Source organism: Narcine bancroftii, chromosome 2, assembly GCF_036971445.1.
Source record: "Narcine bancroftii isolate sNarBan1 chromosome 2, sNarBan1.hap1, whole genome shotgun sequence".
In the NCBI taxonomy this organism is placed as follows: domain Eukaryota; kingdom Metazoa; phylum Chordata; class Chondrichthyes; order Torpediniformes; family Narcinidae; genus Narcine; species Narcine bancroftii.
Window position 1 is genome coordinate 52,165,009 of NC_091470.1, and position 27,398 is coordinate 52,192,406.

Below are 27,398 nucleotides of genomic sequence, written 5' to 3' on the forward strand. Positions count from 1 at the left end.
TGTTTACCTAAAACAACAGAAGGACCAGAAGTCTGACTCCTATTGTTTGCTGGAGAAGGTCAGGGGTTTTGCAAGTGAGAGAAAGAAAGGCATGCTGCTGGCAGTTTGAATCTCAGATAGAGAGTGACAGAAGGGAGTCTTTAACTGTGTGTGTCAGAAAACTGTAAAGCCAGGAGAAGCTTGTTGAAACTGAAACAGAAGCTCCAGAGTGGCGGATGGCTGGAAATGCTATCTGTCTGATGTTTCTCTTGGAATAGGTGGAACAGAAAGGAACTGTGATAGCCTGAAAGAAAGAGGTTATCATCTGGAGAACCCTGATGGGGCAAGTTTCATCAGCAAGACATTGAGGTGACTGATGGTGGTACCTCAGTTGTGGAAATCCTGGAACAACACATCACTCTCTGCAAACCTACAAGAAACTTCCTGAGTGGTAAACATTTACCTTTCGAGCACCAAAGCCTAGTGAACTTTATACATGTTAAATTCTGTGCACAGTATAAGAATTGCATGCAACCAGTGAACTTGGAAGAATGAGAAGTGAGATTGAACTGTGAACCAAAGAACTTTTCTTAAATTTACACAGACACACACATTACATACATATGTGCTTAGAATTAGAATGGGGCTAAGTTGGGTTAGTTAAGTTAATAGTAATAAGTTAAAGTTTGATTCTGTTTTACTGTTTAAAGGTAATTAAAAACAACTTTTGTTTAAGTAACCATTTGTTGTGGTGAATATCTATTGGTGCTGTGTTTTGGGGTCCTTTGGGCTCGTAAGAGTAGCTTGAGAACTAAACTGCTCTTTATTATCTTCAGCACATTTCCTGAGAGCAAAATTTGCACAACTTGATGACGAAGTTGCTCCAAATGAATGAACTGTCATTCTATTTTCAATCATACCTTTACTGTAATTGCCATTAGGCTACCATAACAATCGTAGAAAATCACTATCTTCTAATGGTACTTTCAGTTGATTAAGCATTGCTTCAATATCTGCAGCAATCACAATAGCCTCTTTACAAAATATTATCAGAACACCTATTAAACTACTGGCTAAGTCTGGACCTTGTAAAAGTTGAGAATTCAATGAAACTCCTAGAAATGATGCTCCACAATCAATGCATAGTGTGACAGAGTATTTAGAGATGGATTGGGAGGAATTGCTAGAGCAGCTTGAACACACACATTTTAAAACACAGTGCTTTTTGCAAAAGAGCAACAAAGTATCAACATACAGCTTGCCTTGGAGAGCATGTGATTTTTGCAGGCAGACAGAACTGTTTTGCTCTCAGAGAGGGAGGGTGTGAAAACAGAGCGCGAGAGGAGACAGAAATCAGTTCCAGAAGGACAAAGCTGGCAAACTTCTGGAAGACTGTCTGGTCAAAGGAGAAGGCTGTCTGTCTGAAAGGTTACCTGAAAGGAAGAGGATCATCTGGAGAACCCTGAAGAAGGCAAGTTTCATCAGCAAGACTGATTAAACAGGAATCAGGTGCAGATATCCTGGAACAAAAAGGAATCTCTCTCTAAAGATCAACAAGAACCCTCCTGAGTGGTAACCGTTTGCCTGTTAAGCACCAAAGACTGGTGAACTTTGTTAATGCTAACTTCTGTGCATAGTACAAGAATTGCCTGCAACCAGTGAGATTGAACTGTGATTCAAATAACTTTTCTAAGCTTATATTCACATTACACACACCTGCGCTTAGTATTAGAGGGGGGGGGGGATTAGTCGGTTAAGTAAGTTGATAATAATGTTAAAGTCTAATTCCGTTTTCTTGTTCAAATATAATAAAAAAGTACTTTTGTTTAAGTACCTCTTTGGGCTGTGGTGCATATCTAATGCTGCTGGTTTTTGGGGTCCTCTGGACTCCATATCAGCAGTTTCTCTTTTAGTAGATGTGTAACTCCATGATGAGATAAATACCATTTTCTGTCATTTTTACATTCCAAGATAGCTTCTGATACTTTTTCTACATGACATTTGTATATTCCAAATGAAAAGAATTTCTCTTGAATTTTCTCCTCAAATACAGCATATACTGATCTGTAATTATTTTATTATCTAGCATATGAATTTCTCTTTTTTTTTTCCAAAGGAAATGCTATACAGTAATGACCATCAATGTGCTTAACAGAATTTGAAACTAAATCCAGAAACTGATTATCCTCCTTGGAAAGTTCTTGAGACATTCAGGAAAATCGATTTTAAACTGTTATTCCCACAGATCATTAAGTTTAACAACTGAAATTCTGTTAACATTTACATTCGATGACTCCTGATCATTATTCATTTTTCCTCCTAATGGTCTGTTAATTGTCCATCCGAGCAACATTCTTACGGTAAGGTCTGTCATTTTGACTCCTTATTCCTTCTCGAGGTTTGAGAGTTTTTGGTACATCTAATCCAATTAGCATCTCGATTTTGGCATCAATCTTGGGTACGCAAACAACTTTTAGATGAACCCACTGTTTGACATCATCATGACAGGGAATATTCTCCTTATTCACAGGCATAGTCTTATGAGTATACACACTTGGAAGAACACAAAATTCATTGCTATTCAATCCAGCGATCTGAAAACCTGAAACTATATTAGTTTCAATGTCCTTTTCATCATTCATTGTCTTCAACAAAATCTGTGATATTTCATTGATTCAACAGTACAAAATGAAGCGGTACTTCCTGGATCAAGAAATGCATAGGTTTTTAGTATAAAGCTCCCCTTTTTTTAAAGCTTTAACCTGTATGGGGGCTATTGAGAGGGCTTTGTCACTGGCCCTAGTAAGACTGTCTGAACCGAAGCTGAAGCATTCTCTTTGTCACGTTAGTCTTGGATTCAGATTGTTTGATGTCCTTCTCAACTTTACTTCATTGAGTATGCAGTAACTTGGGATATTTTAAACTTCATATATCACAACTGAGTAACTTATTACAGGTTTTGCTGATGGATCCTTTACACAAGCAACCAAAACATATTCCTTCTTTAAAAAGGTCTCCAATGGTGAACATCTTTCTAAAGCATGCTCATCTTTGCAATACAAACACCTTTCCTGAACAGTCTGATCTTCTTTTTCCTTTGTTTCCTTTTTCTTTCTGTGCTTGTATCTGACCCAGCAGTAACAAAGGTACCAACAGTACTTCCCTTTGGTTTCTGTTGAGATGGTGATGATTTAGACATCTTTAGGAACTACTGAAGCATCCCTAATATTTCCAAATACTGGTATTGTGTAAACATATACATGCCATTCCAAGAATTTTACAACATCCTCAAAAGTAGCATCCCTTCCAGAAATCATCTCGAGTTCTGCAGCTTTGGTTCTCCATACATCTTTCAGCTTATTAGGTAATTTATTAGGTAATAATCGATAAATTAGCAAGCAAATTTAACTCTTGCAAATATACACCATTTCCCATTGCGTTACAACATCCTCTCAGAATGAGTGTACATAAAGCCTTTGAGCCCTCTGATTTTATTGATGGCCAAGAAAGAATCTTGTTCATGTAGGCTCTTGCGATCTTATGTTCATCGCCATAATGATGACACTATAATTTTTTTCCCCTTTTAAAACCTTGGTCTGGATTCATATATTGTCAACTTTTGACCAAGTCCTTCACCTGTCCTCCAGTATACTGGTCCAGGTAATACAGATGATTTTTAGTATTACTTTCAATGTGATGTTCAAAGGATTTCATGAACGTCAAACATTACAATGGATCTCCATTAAAAACTGGAATTTCCTTCTTGGGTAAACCGTATAAACATTGTTGCTGCACTAACATAGCAGAAATTTCATTTTGTTTTGCTATGAGTGATATATTATCTTGTCCACCATGGCTTGCGACTGGTCGTCTTGTTGTGAATGGAGAAAACAGATCTTAAACTGGTGCCAGAGATGAAGGAAGTTGGTATGTAAGTGATGGCATTGGTGGAGATCCTTGACTTGTCGTTGGTTCTTCAGCGACACAAATAGACATCAGTGGTTGAGTATGATCAACTTGCATGTTGAACTTTTTTGAAATACTCTCCTATTGGGATGATTCATATATTTTGCACTCTGAAGAGATTGAATATGGCTCGCTCTTTCCACAGGATTGGTCATTGTCATTTGAGCACTAGTAGTGCCACCCGTGGCTTCTTGCTCGAGTCTACTCGTTTCTTGTGGCTGCGGTATCCATTGATCTGCTGGAACGTTAGGTGTGAGCCCTTTGGGTATTTCACTTTGAGTGATAAATCTTGCAGAAGCCTGAGCTAATGATTTTACTTTGGCCATATTCATAGAACATTGTTCCTCAAGCTCTAGACTTTTCTCTCTTCAATTTTTTATTTTGTTCTTCTTGCTGAATTTTCATTTCAGCTTCCTTATCTTCTAAGGGTATCTTTCCTTCAACTATTGTTGTTGTGCACAGACAGTAGACAAGTCAGCTTGCGCCTTAGCATGTATAGCTGATATGCTCGAAGCACGTGAAGCTGGACTTTTTCTAGATGCCTTTGAAGATCTTCCTACGCTGATAACCTTGGAAATACTATCATATGAATTGACATCTGAGCTTTCCGATACCGCTGATTGAATATCTATGTTCTGCATTTCGCTCGGTACAGTGGGGCTTTGCAATGTACATTTATCTGTTCCAGTTCCACTAACCTTTAAGCCTGCTAAAGATGTCTGCAGTGCTTTAATGGTGTTCATTTCTAGTTTGGTAGATGAAGCTGTCATGATAATGAATATGTATGAGGTGTACCGGAAGTCACGTGGTATGAGAGAGAGAGATAAGAACACAAGCAGGAGAACAAAGGAAACGGGAAAATAAAAAGACACTGAGAAGTTTACCTGATAAAACTTGTGTTTAATGTTTTATTAACTTCACATTTCGGGCCACAAATGTGACATTGGCGACGAGGATGAAAGAAGCATGAAGAAAATTAAAGACTAAACAAGATTACAGAGGATTACAGACAACTTCAAGGTGATAAGAATTTTCTCTGTGACTCAGTACTTTTGGGGCTGGAATATTTCCTCATGGCTGGGGCAGACAGTGACTTTCTAACACATAGTGGAATTGCTCATTTTGACCCGACTGGTGATGCAAGCACTGTAAGTGTGAAGTGGAAGGCATGGCTGGAAGAATTTGAATCCTACGCCGACAGTCGTGGCCTATTTCTAGATACCGGTACGGTTGAACAAAAAGCGCAGAGGAGGGCGTTACTTCTTTTCACTGCAGGACCCTCAGTTCGGGAAACATTTAAGACACTTTTGAATACTGGAAGAAAGGATGAGTACCGGAAAGTGGTAGATGCATTAAATGCACACTATGTCGTGACACCGAATGCTACATTTCAACGCCATTTGTTTCGAAGAACGAGACAAGAAGATGGCCAGACAATTGCTCAGTATGTGACGAGACTACGCCAGCTGGCTGTTGGATGCAATTACATGCCAGCTGATTTGGACAACCAATTATTGGATCAAGTCGTACAGCACTGTAGATCAGATAAACTCAGAAGACGTCTACTGGAAAGAGGGAGTGAGTTGGAACTCACCGATGCTTTAACCATTGCTGCTGCATTAGAGGCTGTTGAAGGGCAATTTCATACCATGACCTTGAAAGACAACTCAAGCCAGCAAATTAAGAGGCTCTCACATCGCCATAATCAGCCAAGATATACGTCGACACATGACGTGGAGTGTTATCGATGTGGATACCGAGGTCACTTTGGAAAAGACCCATATTGCCCGGCCAAAGGCAAAGTTTTCAGAAAGTGTGGAGGTAAGGACCACTTTGCAAAGAAGTGCAAAAGCAAGTCCAATGCAGACCAGAAGAGGAAGAGTACAACTTCCAAAGGCAAAGCCTGGGGGAAAGGAAAGTATCCTGGAAAGAAAGATACCATTCGCCAGATAGACGGTGACGATGATGATACCCAGGAGGAACAGAGTTGTTACCAATTTACGTTGAATGATATACGTCATGAGAAGGTCCCAGTGATCATTGGTGGAGTGACAGTGCAGGTCATTGTAGACTCAGGCAGTGACAGTAATGTGATTGATCGACATTTATGGGAAAAGTTAAAAAGGAAAAAGATCATCTGTACCTCAAAGAAGTGTTCCAAGAAACTGTATCCATACACAGCAACCAAGCCATTGCAGACCATTGGATGTTTTACTGCAACTATTGAAGCTGGAGATAAGTACACCGAAGCAGAGTTTATGGTCATAGAAGAGAGGGGAGAACCATTGCTGAGTAGAAGCACAGTGCAAGTCCTGGCAATACTTCATATTGGAGCTTGTGTCAATTCAATTCAGTCATACGAGGATATGAAGCAAGAATTCCCCGCAGTCTTCCAAGGAGTAGGAAAGCTGAAAGGTCGACAATTGAAGCTAGAGGTAGATGAAACGGTCAAACCCAAGGCACAACCAATGCGCCGAACTCCGTTTCGACTTCGTGGGAAAGTCGAAGCCAAAATTAAAGAATTGATCGAACAAGACATTCTTGAACCGGTGGAACATTCGACATAATGGATCAGCGCAGTAGTGATTGTGCCCAAACCAAAGGGTGACATAAGACTATGTGTTGACATGAGAATGGCCAATGAAGCTATAATTAGAGAACGACACCCTATACCAACGGTGGAGGAAATACTTCAAGAACTAACTGCCAGCAAGGTATTCTCAAAAATTGATCTGAAATGGGGCTATCATCAATTAGAGCTGGATCCAGGTTCCCGAGATGTAACAACATTTGTGACTCACTGTGGATTGTATCGTTACAAGAGACTATCATTTGGAATTAATGCAGCTTCGCAGATCTACCAGTATGAAATCCATCGAATGATTCAAGGCATTCCTGGAGTTGCCAACATTTCTGACGACATCATAGTCCATGCACCAACGAAGGAAGAGCATGACAAACGGTTGAGGCGTGTACTATTTAGACTACAGGAGGCAGGCCTTACCGTGAATGGAAACAAGTGCCAGTTCGGTGTGTCAGAAATGGACTTCATGGGACACAGACTTACACGGAAAGGACTAAACCCTGCAGAGGCCAAGGTGAAAGCTATTGAAGAGGCACGTGCACCTCAGAACGCAACAGAGGTGAGGAGTTTCCTGGGATTGGTCAATTTTTGTGCAAAGTTCATTCCTAATTTCGCTACAGTGGCAGAACCACTAAGGAAACTAACCAGGAAAGGTGTACCATTTCATTTTGGATCTGAGCAGAAGAAAGCGTTCACAGTGCTGAAGCAAAGCCTGACAGATGCAAAAACTCTTGGATATTACGATCCGGCGGCATCAACCAAAGTCATAGCGGATGCCAGCCCAGTTGGTTTAGGAGCCGTGTTGGTCCAGATGCATGATGGAGGACCAAGAATCATTGCCTATGCCAGCAGATCGTTATCAGATGTGGAAAGAAGATACTCTCAGACAGAGAAAGAAGCACTCGGACTTGTATGGGCCTGTGAGAGGTTCCATGCATATTTATACGGCATTGAATTTGAACTCATCACAGATCATAAGCCATTAGAGGTGATCTATGCACCTAGATCCAAACCATGTGCCAGAATAGAGAGATGGGTACTCAGACTACAACCCTACAAATATAAAGTAATCCACATTGCAGGGAAAACAAACATTGCAGATCCGCTGTCCAGATTGGTGAAGGATGGTGGTCCACAATCTAAGGCAGAATTGGGAACAGAAACAGAGAGCTTTGTATGCTTCGTAGCTATTCAGTCGACACCGAAAGCTGTGACTACGAAGGAAGTCAAGAGAGAATCCGAACGTGATCCAGAACTCATGGAAGTAAGAGAATGCATACAGAGTGGACAATGGGACAAGTGTACTCACAAGGCTTACATTCCCATTAGAGACGAACTTTGTTGCATCGGACAGTGTGTATTAAGAGGTTGCAGATTGGTGATACCGCAAAGATTGAGACCGAAGATCGTATCCTTAGCGCATGAAGGACACCTAGGTATTGTTGGTACCAATCAAAACCTCAGGACCAAGGTATGGTGGCCAAGTTGTGATAAAGACGCAGAGAAATTTGTTAAAACTTGTCACGGATGTCAAATCACAAGTAGGAGTAATCCGCCAGAACCGATCCGGAGTACGCAACTCCCGACAGGACCATGGATCGACGTAGCTGTTGATTTTCTTGGACCTTTACCGACGGGTGAATCAATTATGGTAGTGATAGATTACTACAGCAGATACTATGAGTACGTGGTGTTGAAGTCCACAACCACTGAAAAAACAATACAAGCATTAGCAGAGATAGTCGCAAGATATGGATTACCTGTTACATTATACTCTGACAATGGTCCACAATTCATTTCAGAGACATTTGCGGAATACATGTGGACCACAGGTATCCACCATCATAAAGTAACTCCGAAATGGCCGCAAGCCAACGGGGAAGTAGAGAGACAAAATCAGTCCATTGAAAAACGATTGAGGATTGCACACGCAGAAGGACAAAATTGGCGAGAAGCATTGCTATCTTATGTGGCTGTCTATCGAGCAACGCCTCATGCAACCACTGGAAAAAGTCCTGCAGAAGCATTTTTTGGGAGAAAAATCCGCACAAAAATGCCAGAAATAAAGGAAATCCGAAACGACCAGGAGATGAGGGACCACGATGCTGAAAAGAAAGGTGCAGCAAAGCTGTACACAGATTCGAAACGTGGAGCCAAGTACTCAGACATCATGCCAGGAGATAATGTTCTAGTGAGGCATGAAACTGGTGGTAAGCTAGACACACCTTATTACCATCAACCCTATACTGTCGTATCCAGAAGTGGCAGTATGGTGACAGTCAAGTCTCCGACTGGAGTCCTGTATAAGAGAAATGTCTCAGGTGTAAAAAGGTACCAGTCCAGAGATACATCGAGCGAAGAGGTTGAAAGGCCAATACGAGATGCTGAAACTGAGAGACCTGATGATGTTCCAGAGGCAGTTACCAGCACTCCTGATGAAGTGACTAGAGCGCCAGAAACACCCGAAGCCGTGGCGAGCAGTATTTCCGACGCTGAGAGTGAACAACCGAGAAGCGACGACAATATCGCAGGCAGGCCGAAACAAAACCGGAAACCGCCCAAACGATACGAAGACTTTGTGCCATAGTTTTAATAAGAACTTTGGGACAGTATTTAATCTTATATCATAAAGTGCATGTATGAGTGCTGTAGGAAGTAAATTTTATGTAGTTGAGTTATAGTATTACCATTAGTTACGATGTTTGTAGGTTTCCGAGGGATATTGGTAAGTGAAGGTAAAGTTTATTTCTGATTAAAGGAGGGATGTCATGATAATGAATATGTATGAGATGTACCGAAAGTCACGTGGTATGAGAGAGAGAGATAAGAACACAAGCAGGAGAACAAAGGAAACGGGAAAATAAAAAGACACTGTGAAGTTTACCTGATAAAACTTGTGTTTAATGTTTTATGAACTTCACATTTCGGGCCACAAATGTGACAGAAGCCACTTCTTTAGTGGCTGGCTCCAACCTCCTGCCAAGCATTGTCAGTCCACCTTGCTGGCTCAACCAAACAGTTCTTTGAGAAGGGCTGTTTCTCGAGGTCTTTTGCCCAATAAGACAACTTCTTATCCATCTTGATTCCTTCATGTTTTAACGTGGTTTCTTCTGGCTCCTGGGAACTGTAAACAAATTTGTATCTTGAATGGTCCCTTTAAGAGAATTTCTCTGAATTGCCTTTGTGTGGTTCTGCACACAAGCTTTCTTTATCTTTTAAGAGCACATTCTTCTTAGCTTCCTGCCAGATTTTACGAACCAGAGCTGTATCTTATCTTTCCAAGGTTACAGGCATCTTCCAAGACTTTAGCTCAATTTTAAAACTGCACAATTCACAGATATGTTCTCATCGAGGCTTCTGGAATATTATATTTTTACAGCAAGAATGTCTATTTGCTTTTAACAAGTTTATCTCTTTCAAATTTCATGAGCCTTTCTTCCAAACAAAGTTTACAGTTATAAATGACACTTTCCAGGTTCTAGTATTTCCTCATTTTAAAACATGGCATCATCAAGAAAAATGAGGACAATATTCCGAATTACTATCTTATTAATCCAATAAACCAAACTTTGTAAATTCAGCTTTATGTAGCTTTAATTTATTGATAAAACAGATAAACATTTTGCATAATTTCTCATTAAGATTTTCAAAATGATGAATAAACAAAGCATATAATGTATTTAAAAATATCGTGACATTCAACTTTAAAGAGATAAACAAGAAATAAGGCAAAATCAAAGAAAATTATCTCGAGCTCATGTTCTCTTCACAGTTTGTCGAAGAATGATATTCCAACATATTACATCATAGTCACTATGACTGCTAGAAACAATAGTTTTCCTTAAAAATAAAAGCACAAAATTAACTAAGAATCAAAAACACGTTTTAACCTTTACAGACATTATAAATTTAAATTTTCAAAGCCCCTATACAAGGTTGAAAGTTTATATTTGTTACGAACTAGCAAGCCCTTAACTAGTTCTAACATTGGAACAGCAATGGAAAAATCACCAGACAATGGTAAATGAAAGAAAAAGTCTTTTAATTAAACTATTCTTTACAAAACATCTCACTAACTCTAAACTTAATGTTAAATTAACCCCCATTATGTGTGCATTCCTGTGTGTGTATGTCTGGTTTTAAAATCCAGACCATTACAATGGCTTGCTTCTGGAAACATCAATTTTAAAGTCCTGTTTCAAATCTCTTGTTGAGTGACAGGATCTTTTCTTTAAATTATGTTCAAGAAGTTTTTATAGAGCAAGTAGGGAGCATCAGCTTTCTTACAAATTTGCACATCTTTCGATGAGTCAGCTTTTAGAGAAATTCTCCTTGCTGGTGTATTCACACATTTTCCCCAAGCTTTTTAGAGATATAGAACCTATTTTCTTGATGATAGACCAGCAGTCCTGCCTTTTCAGAAATTGCTGCTTTCATCCTGCCCTTCACATGGGACAGGTTTTATTCACCTTGCCTTTCACAAAGGACAGGTTTTATTCAGCTTTCTGTGCTCTCCCTCCTTCTTTATCCTGCCTCTCATCCCATGTGACCTGACATCACACAGTTTCAGTATGTTTTGCAAAACATCTCCTGTTTCAAAATTTGATTTTGCAAAGTCTGGCGCATGTCACTCAAATGGATCTGGGGTTTGCAGCATTGACACCACAAGGCTGAATGTATCCAATACTATTCCCTTAAAGCACACACTGTCCTGATATACATTGTGATCCATTTTAATTCCATATTGGCTTACTTGCAATACTTGGCATTTCCAAACTAACATCTTCACAAGATTTTATAAAGATTTGGCACATCAAATCTTCTTTTGTTCTTGTTCTCTCCTAGTTTCATAAAGTTTGTCAAATGTGGTGTGTGTACCTCTGTAACCATATGTACCTTAAGATATATAATTCTCTGCTAACTTCAAATATTATCAATACAGGCATTACATATTGATGAAACAAAGAAGCTCACACCTGACACTTCAGCACAGTGCCAAAGTTTGGCATTAACACTGAACCTAGAGATTGTGGTAATAGTCCTTGATGGGCCCTATAACATTTGGAATCTAATATTTAAATCATAAATTGCATACCTAATTTTTTCCCAAATTTAAACAGGACATAATGTCCCTTAGCCATTGTTTGTCTTTTTTTTACTATTTTATTTACCAATTTTTAAACTACTGAAGTAAATATCTTTCTTTCAATAGAGAACTTTCAAAAAAGTATACATGTTTGACAAACTTCCCCCTCACTCCCTTCCCTCTCCCTCCCTAAAACCCCAAAAAAGGAAGAAAAAGAACATTGAAGAGAGAAAAACTGGAGAATGTCAAGAGGATAACTGTTTTCGTAAAGTTTTTAATAATATAATAATGTTGGAGGTTACCAAAAGATGGGGTCTTTAGATAGTTTTTTTTAAACATTCATAACTACATTTTGCAAATATGGGTGCCATGGTTTCCAAAATATCTGATATTTATTTTGTAAATTATAAGTAATAAAATTACGAAGTTCAGCATCTCATCTCTCCACCCCTAAATCTTATCTGATTTCCAAGTAATAGCTATATACTTCCTGGAAAATGTTAAAGCAATTTGTACAAATTCAATTTGATACATAGTTAACTTTAATTTAGGCCTTATAGTCATAATATTACCTAACAAAAACAATATCAGATCCTGAGGGAACTTAACCCCTGTTATTTGTTCCAAAAATTTCTACGTTCAACCAAAAATGTTGAACTTTAGGACACTTCCAAGTAGAATGCAGAAATGATCCAAAACATAAATCTAATAAATCTAATAATGTAGGGTTCAATTTTTAAAAACATTTGTGAGGAGTTAAATATAGCTGGTTCAAAAAAATTGTATTAAACCAACCTATATCTAACATTAATAATTTTTGTCATATTATCTCTACATAATTGCATCCAATCTTTCTCATATATTTGTCTATTTAAATCCATTTCCCATCTTAATTTTGACTCATGCACTTGTAGCATAGCTAAAGGCAGAAATAAACGCTGTCCACACCAAGCAGGTAAACCAGTAACTGCAGCTTATTCAAACCACGCGCATTCCTTTTTAGGGAAGGTAACAGGCTCACGGGAGCGATGTCATAATGTTGCTGTGAGGCCTGGCCATTCCCCTGGCAATGCGCTCCTGCAGCCTAGAACCTCTGCGCAGTGGGGGGGGGGGGGAGCGCCTGTGCCCTGCCACGCAGCCTGTTCACTACTGTCATGTGCGGGGCTGACCCGGCTGCTACACACTCTTATTTTAGGGGCTTTCTTTTGAAGTAAATTATACATTACAGTGATAAATTCAATTAAATTACTATTAAGAATCAATAATTCCAATTCATTTGACTAGGTAATGTCAAACTCAGACCTACCTTATCAATCAAAAAAGCCTTAACTTGATAATAACAAAAAAAATGTGTTGTTTGGCACATTAAATTTATACTCATTCAAAAGTAATAAATCTTCCAGATTCAAAATAATCCTCAGTCTCACAATCCTCATTTGCATCCAAGTCCTCAAAAATTGATTATCCATAGCAAATGGATTAAGTCTATTTTGACAAAGGCATTTTTTTGTGAAATTAAAACTTTCCACTCATTTCATAATTAATTTTATTCCATAATTCAATCAAATGTTTCAGAACAGGTGTGTCTCTGCTTCTCACCAACAATTTTGAATCTTGTAAATAAAATCCTGTATATTAATTTCTCCTATTTTACTAAGTTCTATATAACCCAAGCAGGAATTTTATTTATACCAGCAATACACTAATCAATCTACAACATTGTCAGCAGATTGTCACCTTTTAAGATACCCTGTTTGATCCATATCAATTACATTTGGTAAATATTTAGTTAGTCTATCGCTAAAATGTTAGCAATAATTTTATAATCTGCATTCAATAATGATATTGGTCTATAAGATGCAGGCTTTAACGTATCTCTATCTTTCTTTGGTATTGTTGTAATTGAATTTGAAAAAGATTCCAGTAGAGGATGGGATTCTGCCGCTTGCTTTAACACCTCCATAAAAGGGGGTATTAAAAGATCTTTAAATTTATTTAAAAATTCAGATGAAAAACCATCCTCCCCTAGTGACTTGTAATGAACTGCAATGAACTCAACACCTCACCAACTTCTCTTGCTGTAAAGGGAGCATCTAAATCTCTTTGATCCTGATAATTTAAACTAGATAAACTTATTTGAAATCAAAAAAATTCTCAATTTTAGTCTCCTCACATGTAGGCTGAAATCTATATAAATTGAAATAAAAATCTTTAAATGAATCATTAATATCTTGAGGTTTATAGGTAATCTTCTTAGATTGGTTTTTAATAGCATTAATTGTTTGAGAAGTTTGTTGCACTTTCATCTGCAAAGCAAGAACTTTATGAACCCTTTCTCCTAATTCATAATACCTTTGTTTAGTTCTCTCACTTTTTCTTTTCTGTCCCTTAGCCATTATAAATGAATAGGTGAGATATTATCAAAATACCACACCTGACCAACAACAAAGTAAAATAATAAATGCGATATTCAATTGGAGTTACAAAAACATTGTCTTTTCCAAATGTTCCAAAAAGAGCAACTAAGGAATTTGGTTCTCATTTTAATTTGAGAATCACTGATACTGTTTGAAAAACTTCTCTTCAATATTTTTCCAAACTGGGCACATCCAGACCTATGAATTAAAGAAGCATCATCTATTTTGCATATATCACAATGGGGATTTATATCTAAATAAAAATGAGATAATTTAACTTTAGACATGTGGGCCCTATATACAACTTAGAAATGCAACAGACAATGACAAGCACAATGACAAAAGATGCAGTATTAATCAGTTTGAAAATAGAGTCCCAAACCTCATTGGACAGCAAAAGGTTCAAATCCTGCTCCCAGGCATTTGTAATTTTGCCTAAAGGGATACATCTTAAACCAGTCAACTTGTCATAAATAAGATATTAAACCATTCCAGGAAGGTTGTAATCTGAAAAAAAATTATCTAGAATATTCACCTCAGGAACCCCAGGAAAATCAGGGATTTGAGATTAGATAAAATATCTGAAAAAAATGAGCTTTTGGTCAAATGAATTTTTTTTGCAGGATTCTGCTTTTAATGATCAGTATAGATTGGGTATTAAAAGTTTTACAGATTTTTTTTATTGATAACAGTTTTGCATCTTTTGACCATTTTTAAAAAAAGATGATTAATACTTCAAACCACGATATCTGGCACTGCATAGCAGAAGCACCGAGAACTCACAAAAACAGAGAGGAAACAACATAGAAGTCTAAACATCAATTAAATATGTCCTGGCCTTCCGATCAACATGTTCAAAATAAAAATCCCGTCAATTATCCCACTACGCTCCATGGATCTTTGGCAAATTAGCTGCTGCACAATTGAAAGAGTCCACATTTTAATATGTTTCAGAGGCTATAATAATGTGGTCAGGCAGTTCCACAAAAAGTCCTTCACTAGAATGCTTGTTTTCCTTGTACCTGTCTTTCTTTGGCTTGGCTTCGCGGACGAAGATTTATGGAGGGGGTAAAAGTCCACGTCAGCTGCAGGCTCGTTTGTGGCTGACAAGTCCGATGCGGGACAGGCAGACACGGTGGCAGGGGAAAATTGGTTGGTTGGGGTTGGGTGTTGGGTTTTTCCTCCTTTGTCTTAGATTGTGGGGATATTGTGTTCTAACCCTCTTAAATGAGAGGCAATGAGGAAGCTGCCAAACCAGGAGCACAGCTGCTTTAAATTTCTCCAGGAAAGGAAGTCACAACTTATCAGGAATGTTACAGCCATCAATTATGTGCATGCTTAGTCTAAGGTTAGAAGAATGCCTTTGGGTTATGAATGACGCAGATTGCAAAACATGCTGCTGGTTGTTAGGTACTACGTGTAAATCCAATTACACCCATTGGGATTCGACATCAAAATCAGCTTGTTGGGATTTGAAGAAATATTGAGTAGCACATTGGCAGAACCAGGGAATCTGAGTGACATCATCCTGAGCTTTAATCATTAGAGAGGTCAGTGGAAATTGCATGAAGATGAGATTTGTTGATATTTTCTCTGTTTGTTCATAGCTGATATTAATGGCAAAGCTACCTTACAGCCAAAGGGAGAAAATCAAATTCGGAATAAAATAGCATTTATTAAATGAGAGTGCTTAAAATGAGTGGCATATGATAATATTTACAAAAACAATGTGAACAGAAAGATCGCTTGAAGGCTTAGGCAAAAGGGTGAGATGAAACTGCAGAGAGGAAAACAATAGTAGGAGTGGTCATTGAGGAAAATAGCACTGGTATGAAAGGAGGAAGCATTAGGTGATCTTCAGTCAAATAGGGGAATGAATCAGGAGATTCAGGAACAACTGAAGATGGAAAAGCCATAAAATATCTGGATCACAAATGATGACTAGTAAGGCCACAATACAGAATGGGTGCAACACATCATTCAAACACAGTATTTGTTAAGTGGGCAAAGGAGTTAAGGGTTATGGGGATAAGGCTGGAAAGGGGTACTGATGGTAGTGATCAGCCATGATCTGTAAAATGGCGGTGCTGGCTCGACGGGCCGAAGGGCCTACTCCAGCTCCTATTGTCTAAGATTCATGACAAATAAATGTCTTCAGAGTGGGAGACACGAGGCAACCACCCTCTTAAACACAATGAAAGATAAGATGACATCTGCCCATCACCTGACTGGGGTGTTTGAAACAGGGAAGGGCAATTTACAAATGCAAAGGTCAGCCATTTACAGCGTTAAAAAAAGACTTATCCAAGAGGGTGGTGAATCTTTGGAACTGCCTTTTCAAGATGGTTTTGGATTCAGATACATTCCTTCCCACCCATCCTATAGGAATTTTCTCTGCAACCGTGGGGCAGCATTTGTCCTTACACCTGCTCGCTTACAACCATAGAGTGATCAAGCAATCCTTCCAGGTGAGGCATGTACACTTCTAACTTGCTCTGGGCTTTTAATGCTCACAACATGGCCTCCTTTACAGAACAGAATGTTAGATAAAAGTTATGAAGAAATGTGGAGTTAGTGCAGGTAGGTGATGCTGTGAATAAGGATCAGCTGATTTGACAATGACAAAGTATGCAAGCAGGGCTGAAAAGCTGGTTGCTTCCATTTCTACTCTTCATACCAGCTAAAGCTATACTCACAAACTGAGTCACAGCATAAATATCATACTAGCGGTCAAGATTGTTTCTTCTATCGCTCACTATTCCCCAGCCAGCATCCACCAGGTTAAAGCAAGCCTGTATCACACTTTCACACAAAATGTGCACAGAACAAGCCAAATATCTCGGCCAACCCCCCCCCCCCCCCAGCTCATGAATGACCACTAGGACTGATACAGAGAGAATTCAGAACCATCATATCAACAAAAATGAACAGAAAAATCAAGATACGGTCAGCCTACAAAAGCAAAATTGGAACAAACACAAAACAATTCGAAACAGCAAGGTGACACACATTTTCACTCACAAGAACAATCCAAGACTGACAATAATGACATTGTCAGTGATGCCCATGTGAGAGATGGGAAAATTGATCTAAAATTATGAACATGGAAGAAACTAAAGTTCATCAGTAAAATGGCTGTAACCAGTTCAAACAGGATAAGCTTGGGGCTTAGGATGCAGGAAAGCAGAGTCAGCACGATTAACATAAGAATCTTCTAGTCTTTGTGACAAGACCATAGGACTAAGATAAGGAATGGTAAGGTACAATAGAATGTAGGAAGTTGAGGTAGTCTGGATCAGATAAGGGTCTCCTAGCCCTGGACAGAAGTACCAAGTCATACATTTCTAATTAGCTAACCATACACAGATTTATACATATGAAATTAGCCAACCCTAGACAGGATGAGTCAACTCTGCATATCAAGAGACTGTAGCCCAGAGAATCAGGAAGGTGTGAATAAGGACAATGACATGATGGGGCACCCACAGGATACCCCCTGGTCCTCCAAGTGTACTGAAACTGCACGTAGGCAGGAAGGATTACCTATGCCAAACCCATCCAGGGGGGCAGAAGAATGTAAGGGGGAGGGCATTCTGATACTGAAATTGACTGTATAAAAGTTGGGTGAGCCCCAGTATGTGTGTGTATTCCCAGGGTAAGGGGAAGCACCCAACTTTGCATTGTTGTAGTAATAAATGTTCTTTGTTCTCAATTTTTGTCTCGAGCAATTTCTTTAAAGGTACTTTAATTTCTAACAAATGGGGGCTCGTCCGGGATCACACTCCCTCCACTGACAGAGTGCCCCGACGACGAGAGTAGGTGCACCCCGGCTGATTCAGCTGGACTCACGGGCGACGGGTGGCTGGTCAGTGGAAGAAGCGAGTGATATCCGAGAAGAGGCATTGAGAACAAACGGCGGAAGGACGCGCGCTAGAGCAGTACTGCTAGAACTCGGTAAGAGTATTTTACTTGTTCCTAAGCATGGGAATGGCGGGCAGTAAAGATGAGAGTCCTGGCACAGGACGTGACCACCAGATAGCTACGTACAGCCCGCTTGGGTTGATGTTATCTGAGTGGGGCACAGGAAAGACCCGCGGTAAAGACAAACTGACGACGGTCAGGTATTGTTGTAATGAATGGGTTAAATACCCGGTTAAAGGGAGCTCCGTGTACTGGCCAAAATTCGGATCCGAGGATGAATGGATGTGTAAAGCTTTGAACCTATGGCTCTATCAAAACCAGAAAGACAATGTTGAGAGCAGGGAATATGCAGCCTGCTGGCTCAAGGGATCCATTGAACAGCTGGTTTTGAATGAGAAAGAATCCAGGGATAAGAGAGAGGAGGAACCTTTTGTCCCTGAATCACAGGGTTGGGATGTGTTACATTCCCTCCCTCCACCTTATGTTCCTCCTATGCCAGCTCCTATCTTTCCTTCCCCTCCTATGACCTACCCTTCTGCACCTTCCCCACCTCCCCCACCACTAAAGAGAGAAGAGAGCAGGAGTGGTATGATAACTTGCTCACAAAGCACTCGATTACCACCTCTGTTGGCAGGAGAGAGAGGTAACTTTAATTCAGAACAGCGTGAGACTCTTCAGGAAGAAAGGGCAGAACCCTTTGATTCATTTCCCAGGGAGCAGGAACCCAGACCTAATAAGCCAGAAACCAATTGGATGAGACCACTGCGGGAAGTTCCCATGGGAGAGGGTCTCGGTTTCGTAAATGTGCCCCTGACCAGTACTGAAGTGTGTAACTTTAAGAAAGAACTGACCTCCCTGATAGAAGATCCCCAGGGATGTGCTGAACAGTTAGACCAATTTTTGGGACCATATATATATACAATATGGGGGTCTCGACATAGAATCCCCAGCAGGGGAACAATTGGTACTAACAGGTTTTGTTACCAACTCAGCCCCAGACATTAAGAGAAAATTACAAAAGACAGAAAATTGGCATGAGCAGGGAATAACCCAGCTTCTACAGATCACACAAAAAGCATTTGTCCTGACATCTGAGGATAAGCAGAAAGCAAAGGCTAACATTTTGATGCAAGCAGTTAAAGTAATAGTAGATGAGTAACATGGATAAGGCAGGGACTGTGTGCCAGCTCCTGAATGTTGGGAGAAGTGCAGGGAGTGGGAGAGTAGAGACCAGAGATAATTTCATAAATCACGACTTCCCACTTCAGTCACTGACCAATATTGATTAAAATTCATGCTAAAAATTAAATGTCATAAATGATCGTTTTTCAATACTGTAGAATTAGCGAATTTAACTACCAGTTAATTCCAATTTATGAAATAAATTGTATTCAAATGTGATTTTGCACAGGGAGTACCTGAGAGTTGTGATGTTATAACATTTGCAGGGAGAAATGTTTGCGCAAATAGGGTGAGTTCTACACGTCTTATTTTAAGTGTATGTAAGATAAAGAAAGGATCTGATGTGTAAAGTGGCTGGATCAGCCAGTTGAAGGGGGAGTGTGCATGTCCCTTTAAGTGCACTGTGGCACTTGAAATTGAGGCTTCAGGCTCTTGTCTTGCAGTTAGAGGTATGGAGCCCTATCAACAGATTTAGTACATTTCTTCTACACATTCAGCAGTCAAGGTCCGTGAGTTGAAAGATCACCCACCTCTGGAGAATAAAGATACCTCTGGGGATTCCTATGGGGATTCCTATAAGTTTAATCATTTCTCTGGTGCATTTTCCTCTGGAGTGAAATTAATGCCTCAGCACAATTTCTCTGTATTGCCGCTGTTATTTAATTCATGATAACTTTCCCCCATTCATCAGGTTTATATTTAAATCCGGTAGTGCGGAAGTTACATTGTAAATGATCACGGAGGTAAACCCTGCGCGACTGGATTCAGCTTAATGGAGAAATAAACCTGCGAACTGGTCTATGGTGCTGTGTGAGTATTGCAATAGGTGGAATATGATTTAAATTGGTGGCATAGTTCAGAACAATTGGGTGCATAAGAATAATAATATCATTAAGAACTCACAGATCTTGTACCAGATGCTATTCAGTACATCTTGACTTAAGGACTGGAGAAATTGGCATGTTAGAATGAGATTGGCATGGCACCAATATTTCTTGATTCAATAATGACTCCACAAGCTCCAGGATTCATGCAGCAGAACTTTTAAGTGGAATATAATAGAAACTAGCCTGTACTTAAATGATTGTGTGTGCAATCTTCATAAGAACATCTTTTAACTTTTTTTGGTGCCTGTTTTACAGACTGTTTTAAATAAGGCCAGCTCCTGTGAGCTGTGGCACAAGGCATTTTACTTAAGGCAGAACTAAAGGTTGAATATGTTTCAAGTTCTCTTGCAGGGGCTCTTGTGCTGCAATGTCTGTTATGTACTCACTCTAACAAATTGGAGGGTTGTGCCCCATACAGACAAGCAGCTCCAACTGCATTTTAATAAGGTCTAACATATTCAAAACCCATGCAAATATGGTTTGTGTTTCATTTTACAATTTTTACACTAACACAAAGGAAAGTCAGATTGATATTCATTTTATTAAAATCTAGTGATTGGTTATATGTAAAAGCATGGCAAGAGGATCAACTAAAACCTGCCTGGGATGGTCCCTTCTGTGTACTTTTAATTACAGACACCGCAGTAAGAACAAGAGAGAAAGGCTGGACCCACATTCAAAGAATTAAACCAGCTTCTGAACCACAACATCACGACACACAGATTCAAATGAGCTTTACATTTTTTGTGGTTTATTCAGTTATTGTTGTATTTTATTGCTGTTTTCAATGAGCTTTACATTTATTGTGGTTTATTCAGCTATTGTTGTATTTTATTGCTGTTTTCAATGAGCTTTACATTTATTGTTGTTTATTCAGTTATTGTTATATTTTATTGCTGCTTTCAATGGGTTTTACTTTCATTGTTGTTTTACTCATTTTTTGGAATATTGTTCGTTAATGTTTTAAGTCCCCCTGGAATAGGGGCAGCAGAGGTTACAATTGTGCTCCTTTAGAATGTAGACAGGGCATAGATTTAATGTATAGTCATAGTGGGATATGGGTTAACAAGGGATTCCAATACGGACCAGGGGAACTGAACAGCTTTAGTGGAGTACATCTAATTTGTATCTTAGCCTACACAGGTATTAAAGACAGGAGTTTTGAAGCGATAGCACAAAGGACATGGTGGGACAAAGACAGACAGAATGGTAGTCAGGATTGTACATGTAACAGAGAGAGAGAGAGTTAATACATATGCTAATGTACACAGACAGGCTGCAACTCACAAGTTCAATGATACATATGCTAATGTTAGCAGACAAGCTGCAACACACAGTTAAATCACAAGAAACAACCCCCCCCAGCTTGGTCTCTTTTCATCACCCCGTGGAGCACCAGTTTCCAACAACCGTGAGCTGCTTGACACTTTAATATCAGGCTCCAAACAGCCTTCGGAGATCGGTGGCCCTAGGGTTCGGGGCTGAAGAGGACATCATATACTCTTTCTTTCTTTGGCTTGGCTTCGCGGACGAAGATTTATGGAGGGGGTAAAAAGTCCACGTCAGCTGCAGGCTAATATACTAACCACAATTCAAAGGAACCGCCTGACTACTTGTTCGCTGCTGAAGGCAGCGTTTCTCAGAGACTGCTACTTGTTCGCTGCTGAAGGCAGCGTTTCTCACAGACTTCGTCAGGACAATGCTTACAAAAGTCGGGTGGTTAAAAGACACTGCTTCAATGTTTCAACGTGAATCTGCCCATGCCCATGTTCAGACGTGGCAACTTCGGACTGATGTGGGATGGACTAGACTCTTTACTGAGAACTGGAGCCTGATACTCGCAACCCTAATAAGCAGCTGGACTCGCTACTCTGACCTTCATGGTGCTCCCCTACCTAAAGACTTTACACAGAGATTACAATTCGGTTATTGACCAGCTGGGTAAAACTACACCTTACACTTGAAAGATCAGTATTACTGATCTAAAAGAAAAGTGAGGAAGGGGGGGGTGGGGATCAGTCACACTGACACTAGTAACCAAAGATCAGTAACACTGATCATGGTGAAAGATCAGTATTACTGATCTAAAAGAAAAGTGAGGATTGTGAGAGATGGGAAAATTGATCTAAAATTATGAACATGGAAGAAACTAAAGTTCATCAGTAAAATGGCTGTAACCAGTTCAAACAGGATAAGCTTGGGGCTTAGGATGCAGGAAAGCAGAGTCAGCACGATTAACATAAGAATCTTCTAGTCTTTGTGACAAGACCATAGGACTAAGATAAGGAATGGTAAGGTACAATAGAATGTAGGAAGTTGAGGTAGTCTGGATCAGATAAGGGTCTCCTAGCCCTGGACAGAAGTACCAAGTCATACATTTCTAATTAGCTAACCATACACAGATTTATACATATGAAATTAGCCAACCCTAGACAGGATGAGTCAACTCTGCATATCAAGAGACTGTAGCCCAGAGAATCAGGAAGGTGTGAATAAGGACAATGACATGATGGGGCACCCACAGGATACCCCCTGGTCCTCCAAGTGTACTGAAACTGCACGTAGGCAGGAAGGATTACCTATGCCAAACCCATCCAGGGGGGCAGAAGAGAGAGGGCATTCTGATACTGAAATTGACTGTATAAAAGTTGGGTGAGCCCCAGTATGTGTGTGTATTCCCAGGGTAAGGGGAAGCACCCAACTTTGCATTGTTGTAGTAATAAATGTTCTTTGTTCTCAATTTTTGTCTCGAGCAATTTCTTTAAAGGTACTTTAATTTCTAACACCCATGACCCATAAAGACAAACACTGGCATTCAGCTTGCAGGAATGATCCTGATCTTTGTTACGAGCCCAGAGGACCCCAAAACCCAGCAGAAATAGATAATTACCAAGAAAAATGGTTACTTAAACAAAGGTTGCTTTTAATTATCTTTAAACACGAAAACAGAATCACACTTTAACTTATCACTATTGACTTAACTAACCTAACTTAACCCCCTTCTAATTCTAAGCACACGTGTATGTAATATGTGTGCAAGTTCAAGAAAATTTTTTGGTTCACAGTCCAATCTCACTTCTCATTCCTCCAAGTTCACTGGTTGCAGGCAATTCTTATACTGTGCACAGAATTTAACATTTATAAAGTTCACCAGGCGTTGGTGCTTGAAAAGAAGATGGTTACTGCTCAGGAAGGTTCTTGTTGGTTTAGAGAGAGATTTGTTGTTCCAAGACATCCACAACTGATTCCTTTTTAATCAGCCACTCCAGTGTCTTGCTGACGAAACTTACCACTTTCAGGGTTCTCCAGATGATAACCTCTTTCTTTCAGGTCACCACAGAGTGCCTTTTTGTTTCTCTTATTCCAAGTGAAACGTTAGACAGCCAGTCCTCTCCCCTTGCATGAATCACAAGGGCTTTGACCAAGCTGTCTTCCAAATGGGGCTTTCCACAAGTTTGCCAGCTTGTCCTGTTCCAGTCCCAGCTGCTGTTGCTGGCTGTAACACTGTAGAAGTGATCTCTGTCTCTGTCTCTCTCTCTCTCTCTCTCATCTAGAGAAAGCCTGTTTGACTCTCTCTGCTTGCAAAACCAGATGACCCTCTTAGAACAACTCCAGAAAATCTGTGGCTCCAACAAGATCTTTCATCTGTTGCCTTTTGTAAACAACAATCCATTAGTGAAGTCTCTTGAGCACTCTTCAAAGTTCTTGCAAAGACTGTTGGCCCCGACATGTCTAGCATGGGACAGAGCTATTTAAATAAGATCTGTTTTAAAGTGTTTGTATGTGACCTACTCTAACAAACCTTTCCAAATTTATCTCCCAAAAATATTTCTATATACTCTGTCACATCTTCCTGCAGCCTGCCACTTCTAATTCTCCACCCATTCCTGCTCTGACCATTCTCTCTGTGGTCTCCTTTATTGTAACAATGCCCAAGGAACCCTTGAGAATCAGTGCCTTGCCTTCTGTCCGAGTATATTGAAGCTTTCCGGACTTTGTTTAATTGCATAATTTTCAGTGGTTGGATCAGAATTACCCAGTTCTGTCTGTTCTAATGATTCAGCTTTCATCCCCTCATGCTTTCGACCTACTGGGAATTTCCTGCAGCTCATTATTTTGCAGATTTTACATTCCTTTCTCTTGGCCTAATTGTCTTCACTAACTCATCAACCATACGACTTCATCCTCAGCTTTTCACCCTGGCAATCCAACGACCTCTGCCAAACACAGATTATTTTTAAACGTCATATCTATCCTTCCCTCACCTTGAGTAAATTAGCAATTTGCAAAGGCTCTTCGAACTGAAACAATAATTGTTTCTATTTGCTTCCTGACCTGTTGAGCAACTCCAACATTTGCTGTTTTACCTCAGATTACTAGCATCTGCAATTTTGATTTACAAATAAAACAATTCCTCAGTTTATCATAATTTTCAAACAATTTATTTTTACATTTTGCCTATTAAATACTCAAAAGATGTTCTGCAACCTTGCATTTTTTTCTCTCTTCGAATGTTCAAGAGCTTTGTACCATAATTTCTTATCAATTGACTTTTGGCTTACTGTCAAGTAATGGAACAAGAGCTGTTCTGATCATTTTCCCAGATCCATAGACATTGAAGACATTTGTTGTTCCCAACTATTATCAGTATCAAGAAACTATTTTTACGAAGACCACTACTTTAGATTATGAAGGAAAACAACATTATTTTATTGAAATTTGTTTAACAGAATAAATGAGGTAATCTGCATACATTTTCTGAATGAACAAATCAAGAGATTCGACATTTGACAGCAGATTACCAATGATGAAGTATGGTTTATTTTCCTTCAAGCGGAGGCTGAAGGGGATCTAACAGATGTGTAAAAAAATGAAGGGTATAATAGCTGGTATAAGGATATAATATGCAGATGGTAGGAAACCTTCCCTTGAAGATGAGGTATCTGAAACTATGGCATATGGTAAGGATTAAGCAGTTGAGATAAGATTGAGGATTTTTTAAAAATCCTGGTAGAATCTGGAAAGGACCGCCTGAACAGCTATTGAAATAAAGTAGTCTCATAATGCTTAAAAAGTGCCAAGATAAGCACTTGCATAGGAAATTACAGGTCAAGTGTTGACGAGGGGTGAGATTTGTATCAATGGGAGCATGATGGACAGTATATATTATGGGCTGAAGGGCCTACTTTTCATGAAAATGAAAAACTGAGAAAAATGCATCAAAATTTTCAACAAATGTGCATCCCACCGAGCATTACAACCCCATACTTGATATATCAATGATTAATAACAATGAGAACAGTCCTAAATTATAACTTACAATATTGGCAACAAAAAAAAAATTACAGTAAGCCAGAACTTTCATTAACTATAGGGAGTTGCAATAAATAAACAAGGGAAGAGGGAGAATTAAATTAGCAGGAAATTAAAAATGACTATAATAAATCCTTCTGCTAGATAAAAAGGACAGCCAGCAAAATGTGATGTCCTTATGGCAGAGGCAGAAGAATTTATTAGAAGAAATAAATAAATAGTGAAGGCATTTTACCACCGTCTTGACCACAGAAGACAAAATGTGGCAGAATGAGAGGGAAAACCAAAGGTTTTATAACGTCAAAATATGGACATTGCTGATCCTGGAGTGTCAGAACAATTTTACATTTCAGAAAAATACTGTTATTCTCAATCCCAGGGTCTCCAACTTCTTTTGAGCATTATGGAATCTCAGAACCTTTCGACCGACAAATCTGTTCATCTAATTCCTTCTGATTATTAGAAGTGTGGTCTCCTCTACCTCAGAGAGACTGGGAGATCACTTTGTTGAGCACCTTGGCTCTGTCCACCACAATAGCCAATGGCCACCCGTTCCAATTCCCTGTCCCATTCCCTTGCTGACATATCTGTCCATGGTCTCATGCAATGTCATTCTGAGACCATCTGCAAATTGGAGGAACAACACATCTTCTGTCTGGGCACCCTTCAACAGGATGGCATTAACAGACTTCTCTCTCCCCCCCACCAGCTTCTTCGCCACGTTACCTGGAGCTTCTGCTTCAGTTCCAGCAAGCTTCTCCTGCTTGTTACAGCTTTCAGTGTCCCACACACTGGCTGAGAGAACTTGTTTGACTCCTCTCTCACACACACAGACTGCTTGCAAAAAAACACCTGACCTTCTCCATCAAACAATAGAAGTCAGTCTTTTGGTTCATCTGTTGTTTTTAGGTAAACAAGAACCCATCAGTGACCTTTATGTGCACGCTTCAAAATACTTGCAAAAAGGTATCAACAGACAGCATGTCTGTGCTTTTGCTTTAAAGACAATAGTCTATTCCAGGGGTGTCAAACTCAAATTCACGGAGGGCCAAAATTAAAAACTTGGACTAAGTCGAAGGCCGAACTAAATATTTATTGAAAATTTTCAACAACATCTGCATGTTTTCTCTTCTTTCAACATATGTAATGTTAAACTTTAGGATATAACTTTAGGAGGATAATGTTACAGGTCAGGAGTAGGTAGCTCAAGTTCACCCTTTGCTTGACCTGAGGGAAACCTATTTGGTCCCTGTGGAGATGTAGTCAGCATTCACAAGCTGTGTCCATTTTGGCCTGCATCAGGACTCAGCATTTCCTGCTCACTCCTCAGGCTCTAGGCCTCTATTCACCCTCGCCCCACCATCCCTCTACCTGACCAGTCCTTTACCCAACCTCTACTCACCCCTCACTCTGCCTCTACCTACCCCATCCTATACACGCCCCTCTACTGCCTCTCCCCTCAACCTGTTCCTCCCTCTACCCGTCTCTCACCCTCTAATCACCCCTCCCCTACTCGCCTTTTTACCTCTTCCCTATCCACCCCTCCTTCTACTCATCCCTCCCTCTAACTGCCCCTCGCACCACCATAACTTCCCCTGCCCATTACTCCCCACCTACACCCTCTGCCCACCCCTGCTTACCCACCCACTCAGGCCCAGCGCGCTGCCGATCAGCCTTTGCGGACAGCCACCATCTCTCTCTTCACATGCAGGGCCGAACCAGCCGTCCCTGGGGTCCGCGAGGGTGCAGGCGCTGAAGGCCGTGGCGACCGGGAGAAGTGCGCTCGCGCTGTGGAAGGTGCCAGTCGCGCGGGGCTCATGCTGCCCGGGGGCCATGTGCAGCCTGCCATGCCCGTCGTGCTGACAGGAAATCACAGGCGCTTGCCCATCCACCGCACCGCTCGACAGGTGGGAGAAGTGACTGGTTGTGCGGAGAGCCTTCCAACTGGCTTGCCGGCTGATGACATCGACAGACTTCTCGTGTTACAATTTCTCGTGTTACAATGGGGAAGGATGTGCAATGAAGGGGGAGGATGTTGGGGGTGACATTACCAAAAAACAGCA

The 27,398-nt window shown here is 40.0% G+C and overlaps 1 protein-coding gene and 1 long non-coding RNA gene across 8 annotated transcripts in view; both read right to left on the bottom strand.

The window, feature by feature from the left end:
* Positions 1-27,398, bottom strand: part of stxbp6 (syntaxin binding protein 6 (amisyn)) — a 314,531-nt gene that overhangs the window by 200,257 nt on the left and 86,876 nt on the right. The window lies entirely within an intron of this gene.
* On the bottom strand, positions 9,409-26,153 carry LOC138753541 (uncharacterized). Its single transcript, XR_011351234.1, has 2 exons — positions 26,062-26,153; positions 9,409-9,646 (listed from the first exon to the last, which is right to left on the bottom strand). It is a non-coding gene; the product is annotated as an uncharacterized lncRNA (long non-coding RNA).